General features: G+C 36.7%; 1 long non-coding RNA gene across 1 annotated transcript; it reads right to left on the bottom strand.

The window, feature by feature from the left end:
• Positions 1–2,219: 2,219 nt before the first annotated feature.
• LOC116871729 lies at positions 2,220–13,610 on the bottom strand. The gene is made up of 3 exons (XR_004383494.1): positions 13,524–13,610; positions 3,127–3,236; positions 2,220–2,246 (listed from the first exon to the last, which is right to left on the bottom strand). It is a non-coding gene; the product is annotated as an uncharacterized LOC116871729 (long non-coding RNA).
• Positions 13,611–18,368: the final 4,758 nt, after the last annotated feature.

The raw sequence follows: 18,368 nt of genomic DNA, 5'->3' as shown, positions 1-18,368 counted from the left end.
TCAGGATCCTGGGATCGATTAATTAACGGATGAATGGATAAACATAATGTGGCATATATACATATGATGGAATATTATTAGCCTTAACAGGAAATTAAATTCTTTTACATGCTGTAAAATGGAGGAAACTTGAGGACATTAGTGATACAGAAACAAATATTTATGATTCAATTTGTATGAGTTAGAATAGTGAATTTCATAGAGAAAATAAGAAGAATAATGGTTAGCAGGGACTGTTGGGAGGAGGAGGATGGGGAATTATTGTTTGATGGGTACAGCATTTCATTTTGAGAAGATGAAAAATTTCTGGATTTGGATAGTGGTGACAGTTGCACAACAGTGTGAATGTATATAATGCCACTCAACACTCAAAAATAAGAAATGGTAAATTTTATGTTATGTTTACTTTATCCCCCCCCCCAAATTAAACATTTCTGCTCTATCAAGTAGGATCCCTAAGGAGCACACATATTTTTGTGTCTAAACCTAATGATATTTAAGAATTAGAAGATGTCCTGGGAAAAGGAGCTGTATTCTGTTGGGAAAATAATTTTCTGAAAGTTGGGTTATAGACTGACCATATTTGAAGGGGTGAGCACATATCACTTTAGGTATCACCTCGGGCTAAAGGCATTATATATAAAGGGCAAGGGAGATTCATGTCAAAATGAAGGCTTACTTGACAGTTTACTCTGTCAGCTTGGGGTGCATATTAAAGCAGTAGCTGCTTCTCTTCTGGCATATAACTGAGTTCCTCTGTTCTTTTGGAGCCTTGTTTTCCATATTTGTCGTGATAAGGTGACAGTCTGTTCCCCTACAACTTTATAATGTCATTTCAACATAGCCTAAATTAAATAAGCCTATAAATTGCCTTTAGTTCCTCAGAGACTAAGTGGTGTTACTTCTGTCAGCTCCTCAGCCCCTGCGAGTAGAACATCAGTCATTAGGTTCCTGCTGCTGTTTACTACACAGTGTGTAAAGACAACGGTGACCTATGACCCAGATGATACTTATCAAGAGTTGGGGCTAAAAACTTTTTCATTTAGAGTAGTCCTCATCTCTACATTTTTTTTTTAAAGAAGCATCATAAAAGCAACATACACATGGTAGAAAGTACAGTAAAGATGTCATAGCAAAGGCAGTTTTAAAATTATTCATGTTTTCCTTCCATTTTCTTGCATCATTTCATTATTATAAAAGAAAAATGCCAGGTTTCTGGAGCATTTTGCTAGTTTTTGATGAAGGATTAAAAAATATGATTGTAATTATGATTACTATAAGTGTAGGAAAGGGAAGAAGCTTTTCTCATACCCTCTAAAGTTCAGTGAATGAAGCTTGTGGATTAAACAACAAATGAAAATTTCATGTGAAAAAAAAAAAAAGGTTGTTATGCATGCATACAGGAGTGTCACAGAAAAGAAGTAAAAACTCCAGAAACATGATTAGGCCCAGGACTTATATACCATTTTAATATACAGGGTGATGAATTGTGGAAAAGTTATAAGACAAAGGAAAAGGGATTTGAGATTCTAGGCATAGTAAATTGTGGGAAGGCATATGGAGGAAACTAATGAAAGGCAAAGGTTATTTGAGTAAGGTTTGTTTATCCAGGTTTAAGTCAGTGCTGTCACCATAATGAGTCATGTCTTCTTGTAAGGGAAAGGTGGGGGACATCTTTACAAAGGGAAGTTTATACCCTGTTTTTAGGCAGAAAGGGGGAGGCAGAGAGTTCTTGTATCTGTTCTTTCTTAATTGACTTCAGCTCAAAATAATCATGCCAAAATGCCATATGTGGGGGGCATATTCTGATCCCCTTCATAAGAAAGAGAATGTGTTCTTTTTTTTTAGATTATTTTTTTCTTGTATTTTTAACAGAAACTAACTTTGGATTATCCATAATTTAAGGATGGTTTCAGATAGCTGTATGTAATTTGCTTGGATATTGGTCTCCTGATGTATAACTGAAATCTTTCTTTGTCATCATTTATTTGAGAGTTTTCAAATCTCTCCTCTTGAGTGTGTTAGAGAATGTGCATTGACCCTTTATCACCCCTTGGGTGGCAGGCAGCTTTGCTATCTCATGTAGCTCGGTGGTTTCATAGTGGTGGCAGGGATAATTCTCAGGGAAGTAAACGTGAAGCATGGTAAAATAAGTTTAGAAGGGTTACTCCTGCAGGTGGTCTTCTGGGAAGGCTGCCAAAAGCTTTCCAAAAGCTAGGGTTTTTAGAGAGAAAATCTCTTCCATCCTGCAGAAAATGAGAATGAGAGAGACGTGTTCAGCCAAATCAGTGGTTGGCTGGGGTGAATCCACAACCTGAAATTCCTTACTTGGAATTGGCCTTGGAATATGAAGTTGATTCAGGAGGCATCCAACAGTCAGGGACAGTGAAGTAGCATGGCAACTGAGTTGAACAGCATGGGTATAGCTTAGAAGAAGAGAGCAGCTGGGCAAGGAAAGCAGCAGCCAGATAGCAAATCCAGGAGTTCAGGCACAAGCGTTAAGAGAGAGGTGTTGCTGAATAGAAAAGGAAATTTATAGGGGAAAAGGAAAGCAAATTACAGGATTTTTGATTGAGAAAGCAAAGACCTTGTGCTGTTAAAAAAAAAAAGTTACATTTCTCTAAAGGCAGTTGTAAACCTTCTTTAATAATAGAAAAAAAGGCATGGAAGAGGAATTATCTGTTAGAGAGGAGGGATTGAACCAATGACTTGGTATCCGATTGATAACATTTCCTTTTCTCAAGGAGGGCTTGGGAGGTCAGAGGTAAATTTCAATTGTATAATATATTTGCTATTAGGTTAAAGTATCTTGAACCTTTTAATAATGTCATCCAGCCATTCATGAAAATTTTGTTTTCACACAAAAGATGATTCATGTTATAAATTGATGTTCAAGGGTCTTCACAAAGCAGCAGTTATACAAACTCATCCTTTACCCTGTAGCCCTTGTTATCTATTTAGCCCAGGTTCTCATGGTCTGTCTATATTTGAATTACTAGATTTGTGGTCCATAGAAGTGTAGAGGGATATGCATTTACCTTGTTTTTATAAGAAAATAGCCATGACATATAATTAAACTTTTTTTGATACTTTTCACCAAAGTAGCAACTTTGAAAATTGTCTTACCTGGATATTTGATAGTGAAAAGGACACAGGTACTGGAATCAAGATTCATGATGAGTTTAAGTTTACCTGTCCTTGAAGAGCTTGTGGATCTACTTTATACCATATGGTCTCTGAAAATACAATGATATCCAGTGTATGTGAAGGATATTTCCAAAATGATTTGGCTCATAAAACTGTCAGTTGATTTCATACATCTAATTGAAACATTTTCCATCTAAAATAGGGCAATTTACAGAAGTGTCTCTCTGGTTTATTTACATTGCATATTCCCATAAAGCAGCAGGTTTGCAATAAAGCATTTGACACCCCCATGGTATTTTGGAAAAACAATATACAATCTGGCACAAGTTAGCACCAGTGTGAAATGGCAGGCTGGGGGGATATCTTAAACAGCAGCAACTTTCAAGACTAAATGAAGTGTCATCTTAAGGAGTCCGCTGTTAATGCAATTTAAATTACTCACCTGAAATTAATATTCTGCTGAGGGAAATAAAGCAATTTACGGGACCACATAATTTCCGATCACTTTAATGACATTATGTGGTCATGGACTGCTCCCTTATCTAATATAGTAACATTCTAGTTTCTTTTTAACACTAAACACATTTTTCCATTTTAATTACTTGCCTTCTGGAAAAAAATGATCCACTCATTCCCTGCAATTGGTTAACAATTTGAAATTTATGCTTTGCTTCATTAGAATTAGGTAAACATGACCTTGAAATACTTACTATCGTACCTAATATTCATTCCTATAGAGGAAAGTGGAAATCAAGAACTGTGGCTTATTGTGTGAATTTTTCAAGCCTTTTAAGCCCTTAACAAGGCCTATTTCACTTTTTTTCTCCCCTTTATAGCTAGAGGCAGTTTGAAACATGCACCATCTTACTTCTTCACAGTTTGGCATATGAAAATGCTAAAGAAAGAAAGCAGTTTTTATAATTAACTGCGTAGCTCTCTTAAGGAAAGAAGAAATGCTAGATTCTTTGTAGAAGAGGGAGAGGTTTGAAGTTTCTAGGTTTTTAGGATGTTGGATTGATTGGATGAGTTAATGAAAGGACAAATGTGTTGAAAGTTTGTAATTCTGGAATTGTTATTGTATCTGAGGATTAAAATGAAAAGAGCAGCTCTTATTTTAGAGTTGATGTGAAAAAGAAAAGGTGAAACATAGCTCAATATATTATATCTAGTGAATATCCTCATTTAAAAAATTTTTTTAACATTCTTTGCATTTAGCTCCATGGTTATGGAAGGCTATGCCCTCAGGCAGGAGGGCCTGCCACTAGGCAGCCTTGGCATGTGGGAACTTCTTCCTTACCCTAGTGCCCATGTTGCACCTAAGAACAATTAAATCAGAAACTCTGAGGGTGGGATCCAGGCTTTTTATATATGTTATTCAGTGTCCCACAAATGATTACAGCGTACAGCCAAAGTTGAGAACTTCTGTGGTATAGACACTCTTTTGAGGGCAAAGATATTTGTGTTGATGTAGTTATTTTGTAAACAATTCAATTACCTATTTAACTATTGACTTCTAGTATGAAGGGAAAAAAGGAAATTCCATTAATTTAGATTTGTTGAAAATGACAGTAAATTTCTCTAGGGAAAGGATTGGCTTCATTTTCTTTTAGTTGAGTTTCTAACAGTGACTAGCATATAGTGGTTGACTGATGAATAGTTCCCAAATAAAAGCTTAGTCTGTCCATTTAACTTTATTTTGATGGATATTATTATTGTCATTTAGAGACCTTGTTAATGGAGCATATAAAAATATTTAGGAAGAGTATCCTTCTCATTCAGTACACTAACACCTGAGGAGAGTAAATAAACTTCTTCAGTAAAACAATATAGAAATATTTTTCCCAAAATAACATCTCCATCGGGTAGAATAAATCTTCATTAAATCACTTGAATAAAATCAACTTTCGCATTTGGAAACTGTGTTCAAACTAATCAATGATTAAGTTTTTAGTAGGCAATGGTCATGACTAAATGAAAAAATGAATGAATGATTTGTCAATACTACAGAGAATTCATACTTTTCTTGATAAAATGATTTTATAATATATAGGCTTTATACATTAAGTCATTTAACAAATGATGACAGTCTATATATATATGTCTCAGGTGAAAATTTCTAGGCATCTTTATAACAGAATGTGACTTTTTCCTTTAAATTTGTTCCATCCATCCATCCATCCATCCATCCACACACTTAACTATCTACCTTCCTATTTATTGTTACCTGAGATTTTCCCTTCACCTTTTTATCTACATATTCTGCTGCATTCTACTTTTTTTTTTTTTTAAGATTTTTATTTATTTATTTGACAGAGAGAGAGATCACAAGTAGGCAGAGAGGCAGGCAGAGAGAGAGGGAAGCAGGCTCCCTGCTGAGCAGAGAGCCCGATGCGGGGCTTGATCCCAGGAGCCTGAGATCATGACCTGAGCTGAAGGCAGAGGCTTAACCCACTGAGCCACCCAGGCATTCTACTTTTATCTTACTCATTAGACTGAGATGTTGGAATCATGTAGCCAAAGATATCCCAGGTTCCTATCACACAGAGATTGCTATGAAAACCAAACACATAAGGAATAAATACAGTGCATGTTTTGATAATTTTTATGATGCCATTGTCAGTATATATTGGATAAAATTAGTGGAAACTATTAAATATTACCACTGTACATGATCAAGTCAGTAAAGATTTTTTCTCCTGAAATTTAATAGAGGGATTACAGTTATTTTTTACATTATGATTAAAATTTTAAATAACAATGTTCAAATCATAATAAAAATAGAGAAAATATTACAGACACTTATGTATACACCATTGAAATTAAACATATATTAACAATTTGTCCCCCTTTGCTTCCTCATTTTCCCTCCCTTCTTTCTTCCTCTCCTGCCTCCCATCTCTCACCTCTGTTCTCCCTCTGCTCTCCCTCTCTTTTTTCTTCCCTTTTCTTCTCCTCCTCATCTTTATCATCATCATTCCACTCTTAATAAAAACTTTGCAACCATAGCTAAAGCTTCATACATGCTCTCATACTCCTTCCTTTTTCTGTAGGGGTCATGACATTTGTGAAGTTGATGTATATCATCCCCATGCATATTTTTTACTGTTTATAAATGCAAGTATATGTGAATGAAGTAGATACTATTGTTTGGGTATTTAAAAATACATAGAAATTTGTTTTGCTTTGACATTGGGTTTTGAAATTTATTCATGATATGCTTGACGCTATTCACTTGAACAATTGTGTAATGTTCCACTCTTTCTATAATTTACAACTTATTTTATTCATTCCTTAACGGGGAGCTCTTAGATAAGAAATAAACATGGAAAGTTTACATGGAGGTGATGTTTGTACTAAATCCTAAAAGAGGTGAGTAGGGATTTTTCAGAGAGATACAAACATTCCAGGAATAAAGACAAACCAAGGCTTAGAGCTGAGTCCTGGTAGGCTTTAAACAGCATATGACAGATGTGGATAAAACTTATCATCACAGGCTCCTAGTCAAGAAAATGACTAGTAATGACATGTAGCTTCCAAGTAATATTTAAAATATTTGAAGAATACCTTAATTGAAATATTCTTGAAATTATATTTCAATAATCTCAATCCTGATATGAGTGACAATAAAGCCATCATAATGTAGATACCAAGATACCAGTCTTATGTTTTGTTTCTCTTCATTTTTAATGAGAAAAGTAAATATTCCTCATAACTTTGTGCAGTATGTTTTTATTGAAGTATAATTGACATATATCCTATTAGTTTCAGGTGCATGCCATAGTGATTTGATGTTTTTATACATTATAAAATGATCCTCACAATAGGTCTAGTTAACTACAATCTGTCACCATACAAATTTATTATTACATTATTGACTGTGTTCCCTATGCTGTATTTTATATCCCTATGACTTACTTATTTTCTGACTAGAAGTATGTATTTCTTAATCCTTTTCACCTTTTTTGCCTGCCCACCTCTGTCCCCCAACCCATTCCCCCTCTGATAACCAAATTTGTTTCCTGTATCTATGAGTCTGTTTCTGTTTTGATTGTTTTGTTTTTTAGATTCCACATGCAGGTGAAATCATACGGTATTTGACTTCTTTCACCCAACATAATACTCTCTAGATCCATCCACATTACTGCAGATGGCAAGATTTCATTCCTTTTTGTGACTGAGTAATATTTAATCATATACACACATACCCCATCTTCTTTATCTATCAAAGGACACTTGGGCTACTTCCATAATTTGGCTACTGTAAATAATGCTGCAATAAGTGTAAGGGTGCATCTATCCCTTCAAATTAGTGTTTTTGTATTTTTTGGGTAAATACCTAGTAGTGGAATTGCTGGATCATATGGTAGTTCTATTTTTAATTTTTTGAGGAACCTACGTATTCCTTTCCATAGAGAATACACCAATTTATATTCCCACCAACAGTGTATGAAGGTACCCTTTCCTTCATATCCTTGCCAACACTTGTTATTTTTTGACTTTTTGGTAATAGCCAGTTATACCTGACAGATGAGCCATGGTATTTCATTGTGGTTTTGATTTGCATTTTCCTGATGATTAGTGATGTTGAACACCTTTCCGTGTGTCATTTGGTCATCTGTAGATCTTCAGAAAAATGTCTGTTCAAGTTGTCTGCCCATTTTTTAAAAATCAGGTTGTTTAGTTTTTTTTGATATTAAGTTGTGTAAGTTCTTTATATATTTTTTGTATTAACCCCTTATCAAATGTATGATTTGCAAATATCTTCTTCCATTGAGTAGGTTAAACTTTTGTTTTGTTGATAGTTTCCCTTGCTGTGCAATAGTTTTTTTTTTTTTAAGATTTTATTTATTTGTCAGAGAGAGAGAGAGAGAGAGCGCACAGGCAGACAGAGCAGCAGGCCGAGGCAGAGGGAGAAGCAGGCTCCCTGCCGAGCAAGGAGCCAGATGTGGGACTAGATCCCAGGACTACAGGATCATGACCCAAGCCAAAGGCAGCCACTTAACCAACTGAGCCACCCAGCTGTCCCTGTGCAATAGATTTTTAATTTGATGTAATCCCTTTTGTTTATCTTAGCTTTTGGTGCTCTTGCTTGAGGTGATCTGACCAGTTCTAAAAAATATTGCTAAGACTGGTGTCATAGAGCTTACAGCTTATGTTTTCTCTAAGAGTTTTATGGTTTCAGGTCTTCATGTCTTCAATCCATTTTGAATTTATTTTTGTATACGGTGTAAAATAGCAGTCCAATTTTATTCTTTTGCATGTAGCTGTCCAGTTTTTCCGGCACCGTTTGTTGAAGAGACTTCCTCCAACTTTGGATTTTTGTTTATTCTTTTTCTCATTCCTTTAGGTGTACAGTTAGATTCTTTATTTGGGATTTTTCTTGCTGCTTAAAGCAGACCTATATTGCTATGAACTTCTTTCTTAGAATACTTTTGCTGTCTTCCACAGATTTTGGAAAGTTGTATTTTCATTTTCATTTGTCTTAAGGTATTTTTTATTTCCTCTTTGATTTCTTCATTGATCCATTGACTGTTTGGTAAAATGGTGTTTAGTCCCCCTGTGTTTGTGTTATTTTCTGAAATTCCTCTTATAATTGACTTCTAGTTTCATATCTTTGTAGTTGCAAAAGATGCTTGATGTGATTTCAGTCTTAAACTTACTGAGTCTTGTTTTGTGGCCCAATTTCTAATCTATCCTAGAGGATGCTCCATATATACTTGAAAAAATGTGTATTCTTCAGTTTTTGGATGAAACGTTTTGTATATATATATTAAGTCCATCTGGTCTGATGTGTTATTTAAAGGCCAGTGTTTCCTTATTGATTTTCTTTCTTTTTTTTTTTAAAGAGATTTTTTAAAAAAATATTTATTTATTTGACAGACAGAGATCACAAGTAGGCATAGAGGCAGGCAGAGAGAGAGGGGGAAGCAGGCTCCCCACTGAGCAGAGAGCCCAATGTGGGGCTCGATCCCAGGACCCTGGGATCACGACCTGAGCCAAAGGCAGAGGCTTTAACCCACTGAGCCACCTAGGTGTCCCCCCTATTGATTTTCTGTTTAGATGAGCTAACCATTGCTGTAAGTGGGGTATAAAGTTCCCTACTCATTATATGTCAATTTCTTTCTTTATATCTCTTAGTATTTGCTTTATTTAGGTGCTCCTATGTTGGGTGCATACATGTTTATGAATGCTATATCTTCTTGTTTGGTTGATCTTTTTATTGTTATGTAATGCCCTCCTTTGTCTTTTGTTATAGTCTGTTTTGTCTGATAGGAGTATTGTTTTTCCAGTTCCCTTTTTGTTTCTACTTGCATGGAATGATTTTTTTCATGCCTTCACTTTCAGTCTGTGTATGCCCTTAAATCTGAAGTGAGTCTTTTGTAGGCCGCAAGTAGATAGGCCTTGTTTTTTTGTTTTAGTTTTAGTTTTTGTTTTTTTTATCTGTTCAGCCACCTAGTGTCTCTTGATGGGAGCATTTAGTCCATTTACATTTAAAGTAGTTATTAATAGTTATTAAATAGTTATTATATAAATAGTTATTAAATTATTTATTATTTATAAATAGTTATTAAAGTAGTTATTATAACTATTAAAGTAATTATTAATATTAACACACTGCCATTTTGTTAATTGTTTTCTGGTTGTTTTTGTATTCTTCTCTTTCCTTTCTTCTACTCTTGGTCTCTTCTCTTATGGTTTGATAGTTTTCTTTAGCATGATGTTTGGGTTCTTTTCCCTATTTTTTTGTGTATCTGTTGTAGGTTTGGTTTGTGGTTACCATTGGTTTCACATTTATCAACCTGTTTTAAGCTGATAGTCACTTAAGTTTGGCTGCGTTCCAAAAGCACTACATTTTTACTCTCCTCCTCCACATTTTACATTTGTCATGTCATATTGTACATCTTTTTATTTTGGCTATCCTTAACTACTTATTGTAGTTATAGTCGATTTCAGCATTTTTTTCTTTTAATTTTAATTCTAGCTTTTTAATGGGCTGATCCCACTGCCTTTACTATACATTTGCCATTACTGAGGCGGAAAAGCCCAAAATGGCCACCTCACTGAAATGAGGAACCACTGAGGATAACTTGCCACTTCTCCACGAAGTCACTTCTGCATAGCTCTAAGAACTTCTGTGTGACCCCCAAGCCAATCAGCTGTGAAAAACCACGAAAAATCCCTAGTTTGCCTACAAATATCTGTCCCAGCAAAGGCCGGGTGCTCAGACTGTAGGAGTGATCCCGCTGAGCCCGCCGACGTTAATAAAACTGTGTTCTCCCAGCTTTCCACGTGCCGCTTGAGTTTCTTGGTTGCCTCAGAACTTGTGCAACATTACCAGTGAGATTTTCTTTTTCACATATTTCCTTATTTTCAGTTATGGCCTTTTTTTTATGGTTAAGGAAGACCCTTTAACATTTCTTGTAAGCCAGTTTGGTGGTGGTGAACTCCTTTAGTTTTTGCATTTTTGGAAACTCTTTATTTCTCCTTCAATTCTGAATGATAACCTTGCCAGGTAGAGTATTCTTGGTTGTCAGTTTTTACCTTTTAGCACTTTAAATATAACCTGCCACTCCTTATTGGCCTGAAAAAATTTTTTTAAAAAAGATTTTATTTATTTATTTGACAGAGAGAGACAGTGAGAGAGGGAACGCAAGCAAGGGGAGTGGGACAGGGAGAAGCAGGCTTCTTGCTGAACAGGGAGCACAATGCAGAGCTTGATTCCAGGACCCTGGGATCATGACTTGAGCAGAAGGCAGATGTTTAGCCACCCAGGTACAGCTTGGTCTGAAAAATTTTTGCTGAAAAATCGACTCATAAGCTTATGAGATGTCCAATGGGCATGACTGTTTTTCACTTGCTGCCTTTAAGGTCCTATTTATCTTTCATTTTATTCTTTATCTTTCATTATAATTGTAATGTTTTTGTATGGATCTCTTTAGGTGTATCTTGTTTAGGACTCTGTACTTCTTGGAACTGGGTATTTGTTTCCTCCCGTCGATTAGAAATGTTGGTATGCTTGATGTTGTCCCAGAGGTCCTTTAACCTATCCTCATTTAAAAAATTTTTTTTCTGTTCTTTTAAAAAAATATTTATCTATTTTAGAGAAAGAGAGTGAGCATGTGTATGAATGGGAGGAGGGGCAGAGGGAGAAGGAAAGAATCTCAAGCAGACTCCCCACTGAGCATGGAGCCTCATGCAGGGCTTGATCCCATGACCCTGAGACTGATCCAAGCCAAAATCAAGAGTTGGATGCCCAAGTGACTGAGCCACCCAGGCTCTAACATCCAATCTGGTGTTGATTCCTTCTAGTGTGTTTTTCATTTCAGTTATTATATTCTTTAGCTCAGATTGTTCTTCTTCTTCTTCTTCTTCTTCTTCTTCTTTAATTTGTTAAACTCTTGCTGAAATTCTTACTGTGTTTATCTGTTTTGTTCCGAAGTTCAGTGAGCATCTTTTATGACTTACTTTGAACTCTTTACCAGGTAAATTATTTATCTTTCCTAATTAGGGTTATTTTTCTTTTTTTTTTTTTTTTTTTCTTTTCTAGGGTTATGTTGTTTTGTCTTAGAACAAGAGAAATTTATTGTCTTTTTGTAGGGGCTGGAATTCCTAAGTCCTAAGGTATTGGTAGACTATCTTCTCTCTGCAGTCTGTAGCAGAATCCTTTCTTTCCTGTTCTTACCTTCTGGTGGTTTTCTGACAAAATTTGGTGTTCCTTGACTTGTAGATGCATCATTCTAGTTCTCCATCTTCCCATGGCATCTTTCTCTTTTATTTGGAACATATTTCGCTGTCTCCTAATTTTGTTTGACATTTTGTGTTTATTTCTATAAATTAAGTGGAACAGCTCCCTCTTCTAGTATTGAAGCAGTGACCCTGTATAGGAGCATCTGCTGTGTAGACTGCATGTGCCTGGTGGGTTTGGCAGAATGGCTGGAGCTGGAGCACGCAATGGCCAGGAGGCCTTAGAGTAAACCATGCCATTGCCTCCTTGGCAGGATGGTAAGAACTGGAGCAGGTAAGTTTGGCTGGGGTAGGGAGTCATAGGTGTGCAACCCTGGGTATGCCTTGGCAGGGTGACTAAATCATGTGCAGCCAGCTGGGTGTACTCTAAACCATGACCATTTTGGTAGGACTTCTGGATCAGGTATAGGCCACGGTTTTTCCTGACACATGGCACCTAGGCTGACTTTGTAGGCTGGCTGGCTGGCTGGATTGGGCATAGGCTGGTGGGACTGCTGGGAGGTGGTATCTTAAAACACAACCAATTTCACTGAAGTATGTTATATACTAGTTTTTTGTAGTGTAATGAGTTTTAACTTGTATGAATTCATTTACTGTAAAGAGTGAAATTGCCATTGTAGTTTTTTATTTGAAAACATTAGAGTTTCTTTTCTGCCATTCAGTAAACAGGAGAGCAAAAAAAGACTAAACTGATAACATCTGAACTCTGTCATTATTACATATTATAAGCGTATGTAATTATACATTTTAAAAAGCCATTAAACTGTTAACGGGCAGTCCATAATCTTGAAAGGTTAGTCCAAAGAAATGAGTTCAATTCATTGAAATGTTATCATAGCTTGGGTTAATGATGTACATGTTTTTATATACTACTAAAAAGGAATGTTACTTTTCAGTGTGTTGTAATAGTCATTTCCTATTTCTGAATTTTATTTTCTTCCTTTGAAAAAGTGATTGCTGAAATCTTCCACACTAGTAATTATCCCTTGCTCAACCTCATTACTGGATGGAATAAAATAAATCATAGACTTGATATCCAAAGGAAAAGTTTGGTTAACCTTCCTCATGATTCATGTGGTTACATATACATATATATTGTCTCATGAGGTTAAGATTGCATTAGAGCACAACTCATGCTTAATGCATTAGAAATTTTGAAGACCATTTAAGACAGGCACAAATCAGACAAAGGCTAATTGTTTGCTAAATTTTTATTCTAGTATATTTAATTTAGGAATTTAAAAATGCTGCAATATTATTCTAGACATTGACTTTTTAGGAATGAGCATTGCAAAATGAATGCAAATAGTTTCACTCAGTGAAAGACCTAGATATTCATTCTTGTTTCCAGTTAGATTTTTATCCTGCTTTAATTAAAACAAATATTACTTTGAAATTTCCTACACTGTGATGTTATTACAAACTCTTCATCAGGCTCACTAAGAAATATCTGCAGACATTTGTGTATTAGTTTCCCAAGACTGATGCAACAAAATACCACAATCTAGGTAGCTTAGAACAACAGAAATTTATTGTCTTGTTGTAGGGGCTGGAATTCCCAAGTCCTAAGGTATTGGTAGACTATCTTCTCTCTGCAATCTGTAGTGGAATCCTTTCTTTCCTGTTCCTACCTTCTGGTGGTTTTCTGACAATCTTTGGTGTTCCTTGACTTGTAGATGCATCATTCTAGTTCTCCATCTTCCCATGGCATCCTTCCCATGCCTATCTTTTCACATAGTCTTCTCTTTCTTTCTTTCTTTCTCTCTCTCTCTCTCTCTTTCTTTCTTTCTTTTAAGATCTCTAGTGATGTGGAATTGGACCCACACTACTCCATTATGACCTCATCTTAACTTATTACATCTGTAATGATCCTGTTTAAAGAAAGTTTGTAACATTGTGAAGGGGTTAGGATTTCAGCATATGAATTTTGAGGGGGACACAGTTCAACCCATAACAATCTTCTGTTCAGGTAAAAGTGTGAGTGTGTATCCTATTTCCAGATGAACTTATTCCAGGATGGTAATGGCAGCTGGCAATGATTAGTGCAGAAACACCTCTTCTCTGGTGAGAAATGGCAGTCACTACTCATTCTTCATTTGAGGGCAAACTGATTAATCTTTCCTGTGCTTTGTGGAGATTCTTTCCAGATGTTTGTTTTAAGTTGTCTGTGAGTTCTAACTTTTAGATGGTGGTGGGTTTTCATCTTTTCCTCTGTGTTTATAAGTACTTTAGTGAAAAATTAGGAGAGGCAGCATTAGGGGATGTTAACAGATGCCATTTTAATTAAGAAATCCTGGTTGTTCCAATGTTTTTGAAGAGATGAAGTTATGAGCAAGGTAAATTAGGAATTTACCTATGCTATACTTTGATCAGATTCAGACAGAATTCAGGCAGATGTCAAGTTAGTTGATAATCACTGCTTTACTTGCCTCTGTGCTGGCTTTGTAATTTGCTCATAGAAGGAACCCTCCTTATTCTTTGTGTGCCTGAGTGACATGTACTTCAACAGTATAATTTGCTTCTTCACTTTACTTGAAACAAATATCCTTTATTTGCTTCCATTCCTAGGTTTATAGATTTCTTAACAGGTTTATTCACTAGGAGTTCCAGTAGGCTCTAAGACAACTTCAAATAACATTTTAAATAAAAGCTGAGAGTTTAACCCAGGGGCTTCCATTTTAAAAATGAATATAGATACAGCTTAATAAACTCTCTCACAGACTTTTGAATCAGAGTGTTGGGATTGGGATTTTGGCATCTATAGTTTTAAAAAGTAGTTTTAGTCCATGCCCAGGTTGAAAAAAAATCACTAATTTGTTATGTACAGATTAACTAATATGGTGGGTAGATTCTAGCTTACATCTGGCTTGATTTCTCAAACATGTATCATTGCAGTATAATTAAAGTTAGGGGCTGGACAGGACTTGGAACAAATCTCGCTCTGCCTCTTTGCATCTTGGACAAGTCACTTAGTCTCTCTGAGCTTCTGTTTTCTCATTTGGAAAATGGGGATGATATCATTTATGACAAAGGATTTGTTTAAGGGTTACAATCTTGTTGCTTAAGAGTCTTGGATGGATCCTCAATGCTAAAGATAATAGGTGACAAGATCGCAAATATTCCAAAGAGAATGACTTGCTAAGTAGTGGCCAAAGCCACAAAGACACAAGGGGCACATATAAAAAGAAAATCTGCGGGCTAGACTGATCAGAATAAAAGATTTATTTGAAGGGGTTTGTTACCTTCAAAGGCATGATCCTGACTTCCTGTTTCAGTACATCCCATATAAGTTCTCCCGGATGCGGTGACCTTATCCTGACAGGTGGTTTTAAATGGTTCTGTCTTACCTCCTGCATGTCAGCCCTGGTTATTAGGAGGCTGTTTGTAAAATAGAAGCTTGTCTCCACTGTAACCCACCAACAGCGATGGAAGATGTGAAGAACAGATTGAAAGACAACAGTAAGGAGGGAAAAAAGACTATTTTTAGGTTGTACCCTACTGAATAAGCTTATTTAACACTTGTTATATATATTTAACTCATATGACTCACTCTATCTGATCTGGCTACATCTATTATAATATCTCATTTGAGTACCCTTCTATCCTATCAGCCAAAATCTAGCATTTTCTTCTTGAGGGTTCCAGAGAACCCTGGGATCTTTTTTAGTTGAGTAGGAAATGGGAGGACTTTGTCTTCTACACATTGAACAGAGAGAGATTTGGAGTCTGGCATCCCTTGCTGTCTTTGTTTCTCAAGGTTGGTGTGCTGCTGCCTGGCACCAAGATCATAGATCTTTTTTAAACTTTGGGCTCTGTGCTTAGTCATTATTTTCCAGAGCCCTGACTTCTCCTAATGTGTGCAAGTGGCCTGTTATAATGTCTGATACATGATAGTAACTAGTAACTTCTTGAGCCACATTTATTGGACTATAATGCACATAGAGCTGTAATTACACTGTTGATAGTATGGGACATGTAACTGAAGGGTTTAGAGTTTGTCTTACAGTGGGGGCTCTCAATCTTCTCATCTGGTTGATGCAGTTGGCATTGCTCACTGATATAAGTTCTCTGGGACTAGTTAAATAGACGTGGCTATTTGTTCACAGACTTGTGATGTTGGAGTTACCAAGGCTCCATGCTCCATCTTAGTCTTAATTACATATATATATGTATATATATATATATGTGTATATATATATATACATATATATATATATATATATTTAGCTTGCTTGCTTCCTTCCTTTCACTATGCACTCTTCTTGGGTCATCCTATGTGTTTTTATAGTTTTCAGTACCATTTCTAGGCAGATATCTCAAATTCTTATTATCCAGCTCAGTTCATAGTTCCATGCTCCTGATGCTTATATTACACTGCCTGCCTTTTTCATATTTTATGCAAGTATCTCACATATAATGCGTTCAAAACTGAACCCCTGAGTGCCATCTCTCAAACATGTTCTACTTCCATTTAGTAATTGGTACTATCTCCCTTCCCAGGTTTCACAAAAGAAAATACCCTTATAAAAAGCCACAAACCAACCAACCAACCATCATCTCTTGCCTATAATGCTCATCTTATTTCCTTCCTTGGCTACCTCCATCCATTTTTCACATAGCAATTGGAGTGATCTCTAAAAAAGATGAACTATTCTGGCTTAAAACTTGTTAATGACTTCCAGTGGTACATAAAAATAAAACCAAGTAGCTTGACAGTGGCCTTAAGGCCGTGCATGATTTGATCTCTGAGTATTTATTCAAATTGTCTCGTCATTCTTTCCCCTTGCGCATTTTCTTCAACTACTCTGTCCACCATGCAAACACTAAGATACTAAGCTTATTTCCACCTCAAGGCCTTTGCACTTGATTTACTTTCTGCCTGTGTCACTCTTCCCTAATACCTGGAGCCCCTGCCTTCCCATTCCCTGCATAGTTCACCAGTCTAACAACGATGTTTAAATGTCACTTCTTCATGGAGGCCTTCTCTTGTACCATCCCATTATTCCTTCTTACCATATCTCCTCCTTTCCTTTTAGAAGTTATTGCCCTTTTAAAATTATGTGCGTTTGCTTCTTTAGTGCTGATGTCCCCTATTAGATAAGTGACTTCCATAATGATGTGACCTTGTCTGTTTTGTTCATTGTTGAAGCAGAATGTGAAACAGCACTTGGCATAACCTGCTAAGCAGAGTTGTCAGCGAAAAGATTGCGCATGGAGGCAGGAGCAGGAGATGCAGTTTTTTTCTTTGCTTGTGAGAGTGAAGGGAATGATGCAGAAGATGTTAGTGTGCCTCTATGGTTTCTGGATACATCTTCTTTCCTTTCAACTTGTTGCTAACTTTTTTTTTTTTTAAGATTTTATTTATTTATTTGACAGAGAGAGATCACAAGTAGACAGAGAGGCAGGCAGAGAGAGAGAGAGAGGGAAGCAGGCTCCCTGCTGAGCAGAGAGCCCGATGCGGGACTCGATCCCAGGACCCTGAGATCATGACCTGAGCCGAAGGCAGTGGCCTAACCCACTGAGCCACCCAGGCGCCCTGTTGCTAACTTTTTTTGTATGAAAAGGAATCTCTACAATTTGCTGTTTCTCTTTCTGATAGTTGTATCCATCACCACTGCTGTCATTTCTGTTTGCCTTTCTATTCCATCCTCTTCTTTCAAGTTGGATAAGATGTTCTTGCTGAGCCACAGAAATAGAAAGTATAATGAAAACTGTGTAGTATTGTTTTATGCTGATGAAATGGGAAAGAGGTAAAGGTAAAGTAATTAAAACCCAGAGTGGTGATTCTCAAACTTTAATATCTAAATTCCATAGAGACTTTTTTTTAAGATTTTATTTATTTATTTGACAGGCAGATATCACAAGTAGGCAGAGAGGCAGGCTGAGGCAGAGAGAGAGAGGCAGGCTCCCCGCTGAGAAAGGAGCCTGATGCGGGACTCGATCCCAGGGCCCTGGGATCATGACCTGAGCCGAAGGCAGCTGCTTAACCGACTGAGCCACCTAGGCATCCCTCCACAGATACTTTTAACTAATGTCTAGTCCTAGACTCTTTCTTTAAGGTGTTTGATTCAGTAGATGAGGTCAGGGTCCCGGAATTTGAATTTGTTATAGGGTCACCTGGAATGGTATAGTATGGGGGGATTTGTGGGAGATGAGAATGGAAATCCTCCCAGAGATGAAATTTGCATCAGTTTTATTTCCTTCAGTGAGAAAAGTGCTTCCGTGTCACAGTGAAATTGGGAATTTACAATCCTGCTGGTTTCATGGAGCACTGCCTCCTTTAGGAGGGTAAGTGGAGGACATTTTGTAGCCACACGAAGGGAGAAGCCCTGACTATTCTGGGAGAAAGGAGTTTATAGACCTAGAATGAAGCTCTGCTCATCTGGGAAACTAGAGAAAGTGAGGCTTTGGAACTCTGAGGTGGAAGATGATAGAGGGTGTCTGGATCCAGGACTTTGGGAATGGGCTTGGACCCC

This window comes from Lontra canadensis, unplaced genomic scaffold, assembly GCF_010015895.1.
Source record: "Lontra canadensis isolate GAN:19392208 unplaced genomic scaffold, GSC_riverotter_1.0 scaffold27, whole genome shotgun sequence".
Classification (NCBI taxonomy): Eukaryota; Metazoa; Chordata; class Mammalia; order Carnivora; family Mustelidae; genus Lontra; species Lontra canadensis.
The sequence above is the reverse complement of the archived record's forward strand: the minus strand, read 5'-3'. Positions and strand labels throughout refer to the sequence as shown.